The 6,354-nt window shown below is 36.4% G+C and overlaps 1 pseudogene; it reads right to left on the bottom strand.

Annotated features, from left to right (window-relative positions):
* Positions 1-2,743: 2,743 nt before the first annotated feature.
* LOC104237676 (endo-1,4-beta-xylanase 5-like) lies at positions 2,744-4,488 on the bottom strand (annotated as a pseudogene).
* Positions 4,489-6,354: the final 1,866 nt, after the last annotated feature.

The following is a 6,354-nucleotide window of genomic DNA, read 5'->3' as shown; positions in this document are numbered from 1 at the left end:
AAAGATTGGCCAAATAAAAAATACGCAATGAAATTGACTTCACTTGAAAAATGTGAAGTTGGACGGATAGTCCAACACCTGAAAGTATAAAGTCAATTGAGGTATAAATGTGTTCTTGTGCGAAAGGTTCAAGTCGATAGACATAAAGACGACTTGTGGCACAAGAAAATTAGTAAATATCCTCACATTGATTATATGGAGACATGTTCTCTTATAGTGGATATAGTCACTTCAGGTTTTAATCTGGCAATATATGAAAAACTTGATATGCGTATAGTGGATATCATTGAAAGATTTAAATTGTCTTGGAGCATATTAAGGTTTCCAAGAAATTTATTAAATAAAGCTTCAAAAATCCTTATACGGATTGAAACAATCAGGGCCCATGTGGTATAATCGCCCGAGAGAATACTTGTTGAAAGAAGGGTATAAGAATAATTCAATTTGTCCTTGTGTCCTTATAAAAGGATATGAATTTGAATTTGTTATAATCGCCATGTATGTTGATGATTCAAATATCATTAGAACTCCCGGAGAGCTTCCTAAAGCAGTAGACTGTTTAAAGAATTTGAAATGAAAGATCTTGGAAAGACAAAATTTTGTCTTGGTCTTCAAATTGAATATATGAAAGATGGAATTTTTGTCCTTCAATCAACATACACTAAAAAGATTTTAAAGAGCTTCTATGTGGATAAAACACATCCATTAAGTACCCCGATGGTTGTGAGATTACTCGATATAAATAAAGATCCACTCTGACCTCATGAAAATAATGAAGAGCTTTCTTGGTCCTAAAGTACCATATCTTAATGCAATTGGTGCGCTAATATATCTTGCTAACACTACAAGGCATGACATAACTTTTTCAGTTAATGTCTTAGCAAGATATAGCTCCGCTCAAGGAGAAATTGGAATGAAATCAAGCACATATTGCGTTATCTAAGGGGGATTACCGGTGTGGGCTTATTTTATGGCAATGATTGCAATACCGATCTTATTGGTTATGTCGATGTGGGGTATTTATCTGACACACACAAGGCTTGATCTCAAATATGTTATGTGTTTACATGTGTGGCACTGTCATATCTTGGCGATCGACTAAGCAATCAATCGTGGCTACTTCTTTTAATCATGCTGAGATAATTGCTATTTATGAAGCAAGTCGATAATGTGTATGGTTGAGGTCTACTATACATCTTATTCGAGACAAATGTGGTTTGAAGTGTGATAAACTACCCAAAGTTTTGTATGAAGAAAATACAACATGCATAGCCCAATTAAAGGGAGGATTCATAAAGGAGTTAGGACAAAGCACATTTCACCTAAATTATTGTTCACACATGATCTTCAAAAGAATGGTGATATTAATGTGCAACGGATCCGTTCAAGTGATAATATGGCTGATTTGTTCACCAAATATCTACCGGCGTCAACCTTCAAGAAACTAGTGTACAAGATTGGGATACGAAGGCTCAACGATGTGAACTGATGATCTCATCAGGGGGAGTTAATACGCGTTGTACTCTTTTTCCCTTACAAGGTTTTGTCCCATTGGGTTTTCCTTGCAAGGTTTTTAACGAGGCAACCAAAATGCGTATTTCTAAATATGTGTACTCTTTTCCTTCATTAGGATTTTTTTCCCATAGGATTTATTTCTAATAAAGTTTTAACGAGACACATTATTTATGGACATCCAAGGGGGAGTGTTATGATAAAAATCAAAATATGGTGGATGTCTACTCTTCCTCCATGATCTTTCTCTCAAATGGTTAATGACATATTCAATGACATATTTTCTATGTTCAATGACATATTCCATGACATATTTGCTTCACTTTTCTTCACTTTTCATGCCTATATAAATGCCTTGTAATAGATAGGAAAATACACACAATTGAAGAAGAAAATCTCTTCCTTCTCTCTATCTCTATTTCTTGTTCATGTTTTACTAAATTGCTTTTATTTCTTGTTCATATTTTACTAAATTGCTTTTATTTCGTAACAATATATATATACTCCATACATTATTATTTATTTTTGAATAATATTATATCTTAGTTAGTTTGTTTCACCAATTATATATGGGGCTATGATATTTGAGTCTTTGCCAATAGTTATTCATATGATTTATTTTTAATTTATATAGTTTAGCAGGATTACAATATTATCCTGAAAATCAATACTAGTGTAAAAGCATATATTGATTAAAAATACTAGTGTGGAGTAAAAACATATATTGATTTCTGAAAATCAAACCAAAATGTTCCGTAAAAAGGAAAAAAAAACATTCCCAGGTTTTCGCAAAATCTAAACATTAAAGCTGAGGATAAGCATTTCTAAAACTAATACAAAGATCAATAATATTTCTTCCTTCCTGCAAAAAAATAAACCTAAATCAACTCTAAACGCAATATTATAAACACAGCACAGTTAATTATTTATTGCTATCCATATATCTTCTTCCCTTGTTCGATTTTTTTGTTCCTTTGTCCTGCAAAATTTTGAATTTGAGTACTGCCTTGTGGGTATTACTTGTGGACTGGAATTTAAAGGTTTGGGCCGTGGCAGTAGCGGGATGACTGACCTTCACTTCATATTCTCCATGATATAGTGACGTCTTGAAGTAACTATTAGAATCAGTTCTACCTTGAAAGCCCCTGTGACTCAATTCCCACAGGAACGTATCAATAATATTCCCAGTAGGTAAGTTTTTGAATGAGTTGTCAGTCAAACACATTTTATAATATATCATGATTCCATTCACAGCAGGGTGAGCATGGAGCTCCCTTATTATTTGATCCAAGTACACATCCTATGTAAACAAAAAAAAAAAAAAAATGGAAACATGATCAACAGATTTAGCAACTTTAGTTTTCATTAAAAAATGTCTACAATCAAAGCTCCAAAGAGATTCTAAGAATAATTGAACTGCCATTTACTTTAACAGAAATCTAAAGTCTCATGAGATGATGTCACAGGAGGAACATAGTAGGGCAAAGTGCCTAATATATCCCTCTACTATGAGAAAATGTTTAAATAACACCTTCGTAATACTTTGAGTTCAAATATATTCCTGCAGTGATACTATTGGTTTAAATATACACTTCTTCTATTAAGTTGGTCCAAAGTGAATACCTAATCTTATGTGACACTAATATTTGATGAGGTAAATGTCACATCTCATGCCACTTCAGCACCCCTAATCCATATATATAAGACTAAAATTTGAAATACAATATTTTTTATGGTAGTAGTAATGGTGGCAATAGTGGTGGAGGGGAAGAAAATTTTAGTGGTGGAAAAAAGTAAAATGGGTTAGGGACACTAAGGTGGCAAGCCATGTAGCATCCACATCATCAAATGTTACCACGTAAGATTGAATGTCCACTTTGGACAAACTTAATGAAAAAATGATATATTTAAATCAATAGTATAATGATAAGGATATATATGGACTCAAAGTTTAAGGAGTGGTATATTTAAACTTTTTCTAATAGTACAGGATATATTTGGCTTTTTTCCGAAAGATAGTAATGAGGCGAAGGGTCAAGAAGACTTGCCAGAAGGTACCAATTTTGATCGACCGAGAAGTGACAGAAGATCATATTTGATTTGCACTTAATTTGCAATAGCACAGTTAAAAATATTGGCAAAAGAGATGCAAAAAGCATATAGATCTTTTCACCTGGTTAGGTCTCGTAGAAACATCAAATTCTGTGATCCAAATTGGCAAATTGGCTGAAGCAAGAACATCAATAGCACTTCTGATATACGGCAAAATTGGAGTATCAAAATGACCCTGGAGCCCAATTCCAAGAGGACCATTGTAGCCATTTGACCTCAATTCTCTAATCTTTAATAAGTACCTAGCTGGGGTTGCATACCGATCTTTGTGTTGTTCAATAGTACCAAACTCATTCAAGAAAAGCAGAGGTTTGTCATCAATCTGGTGAGCCTTTTGGTAAAATGAAGCTGTCACATTTTTCTTCCCAAGCTTAGTGTCCAAGAAACAATAGTGCATATTTTCATTATCAACGTCCCAATGAATAAACTGGCCCTTTTACCTCTTCATGATAGAGTTAAATCTTTTATCTATGGCCGCGGATAACTCTGTTCGGGAAAGGTTTAGAATCCATGATGGCAACCATCTCGGATTTTCCCAGATAATGTTGTGTCCTCGAACTACTATGTTGTTTTTCTTTGCAAATTTAAGCATGACATCTGCTATAGAATAATCTTCATTGTCAGGGGTTGGTTCATTGATGTGCCATTTCATTTCGTTCTCGAAAACGGTCAATTTGAACCTGGAGTTATGCCAGTCTTGGTAATCTGGAAGATTAAGGATGTGAGGGCACATTGCGTTGCCAATAGGAAATGTTGACAACTTCTGATTAATGAAAATTGTAGCGTTTTCTAACAGCTGACCTTGGAGATCAGATGCTTGAAATATTACATTGCTCTTTCGTACTTGTTGATTCGTTCCTTTGAGTTATATTACATCAAAAGTAAATCTAAAATTGAATCAAAAATTGGAAAACGCTAACCTTGTCGATGCTTTGATCTTGGTGTGATTTCCATTCTTCTTGACTAAATGGTTGTATGGATATACTATCAACCAATAAGTCCGCTGATGCGTCGTTACTCTGTGAATGAAACATACAGTCACAAGTATGTAGATATGTGATGTGACACCCTAGGCGAATCCCACGACAAAACACGCGGGAGAGATGTTAGGTAAGTAGACAGCTCTAAATGCTAGTGACGCATTTTAAAGTTGTGCGAGCCTAGGCCCAAAACGAGCAGTATCACTAGTGGGTTGAGCGGTTACATGTGAACACCTAAATATAGGTTAATATGCCATTTAATTATCACAAACCTCAAAATATAGGCCAACAGGGCCAGAAACATTCACCACCATGCCACCCTTGAGCATGGACCAACAGCCAGCCTCTCCAATAACCCATCCTGTATGCTCTAAACCTGTAAGTCTTCTTATGTTCGCCAGACACATCAGCTTTTCCATGGCTCACCTGTAACCAAGCTAAAAGAAGAAACAAAATAAAAATAAAACAAAATAGAAACAAGCAACTTTAATATCATTAATGTTAACGTGCTGTATAGGGTAAAATATGTTCATATTTAACAATTGCACGAGAAAGGGACACGTGAAGCCGAAGATAGAAGACAGTCGGACCCGAAGGCAATGATCTCGCTTGTTATTAGATAGGATGATATTCATAAAGACAAAATAAATGTCTGCCACTCGTTAGCATTTAGTGAGCCGAACATCAGGGAGGAACTAATCAAAGCACTCATTGAATTCAAAGATGTTTTTGCATGGTCGTACGATGACATGCCAGGCTTAAGCACCGATCTAGTGGTTCACAAATTGCCCACTGACCCGGCGTGCCCTCCCGTCAAGCAAAAATTGAGGAAGTTCAAGACAGATATGAGTGTGAAGATTAAAGAAGAAGTAACCAAGCAGTTGCAGGCAAAGGTTATTCGGGTCACTCGATATCCTGATTGGTTGGCTAATGTGGTGCCAGTGCCGAAGAAAGATGGGAAGATCAGAGTGTGTGTCGATTACCGCAATTTGAACAGGGCAAGCCCCAAGGACAACTTTCCATTACCCAACATCCATATCTTGATCGATAATTGTGCCGGACGTGAGATCGAGTCTTTTGTAGATTGCTATGTTGGGTATCATCAGATTCTGATGGATGAAGAAGATGCGGAAAAGACGGCATTCATTACGCCGTGGGGGACTTATTGCTACTGGGTAATACATTTTGGCTTGAAGAATGCTGGGGCAACGTACATGAGAGCAATGACTATGGTGTTTCATGACATGATACATAAAGAGATTGAGGTGTACGTAGATGATGTGATCATAAAATCTAAGCGTCAGGAAGACCACGTGGCAGACCTAAGGAAGTTTTTCCAAAGACTTCGAAGGTACGACATTAAGCTCAACCCGGCCAAATGTGCATTTTGTGTTCCATCTGGAAAGTTGTTGGGATTCATCGTAAGTCGGCGAGGCATTGAGTTGGACCCGTCAAAAATCAAATCCATCCAGGAATTGCCACCGCCGAAGAACAAAACAGAAGTAATGATTCTGTTGGGAAGGTTGAATTATATCAGCAGGTTCATCGCTCAACTCACAGCGACTTGTGAACCTATTTTTCGGCTACTGAAGAAAGATGCTGCAGTAGAATGGATGGCAGAATGTCAGGAAGCCTTCGACCAAATCAATGGGTATCTATCAAACCCACCTGTGTTGGTCCCACCTGAACCAGGAAGACCGTTGATTCTCTATCTAATGGTATTGGAGAATTCATTTGGTTGCGTACTGGG

Source organism: Nicotiana sylvestris, chromosome 3, assembly GCF_000393655.2.
Source record: "Nicotiana sylvestris chromosome 3, ASM39365v2, whole genome shotgun sequence".
NCBI lineage: Eukaryota > Viridiplantae > Streptophyta > Magnoliopsida > Solanales > Solanaceae > Nicotiana > Nicotiana sylvestris.
Note: the sequence above shows the minus strand (reverse complement) of the source record. Positions and strands in the feature narration are given on the sequence as shown.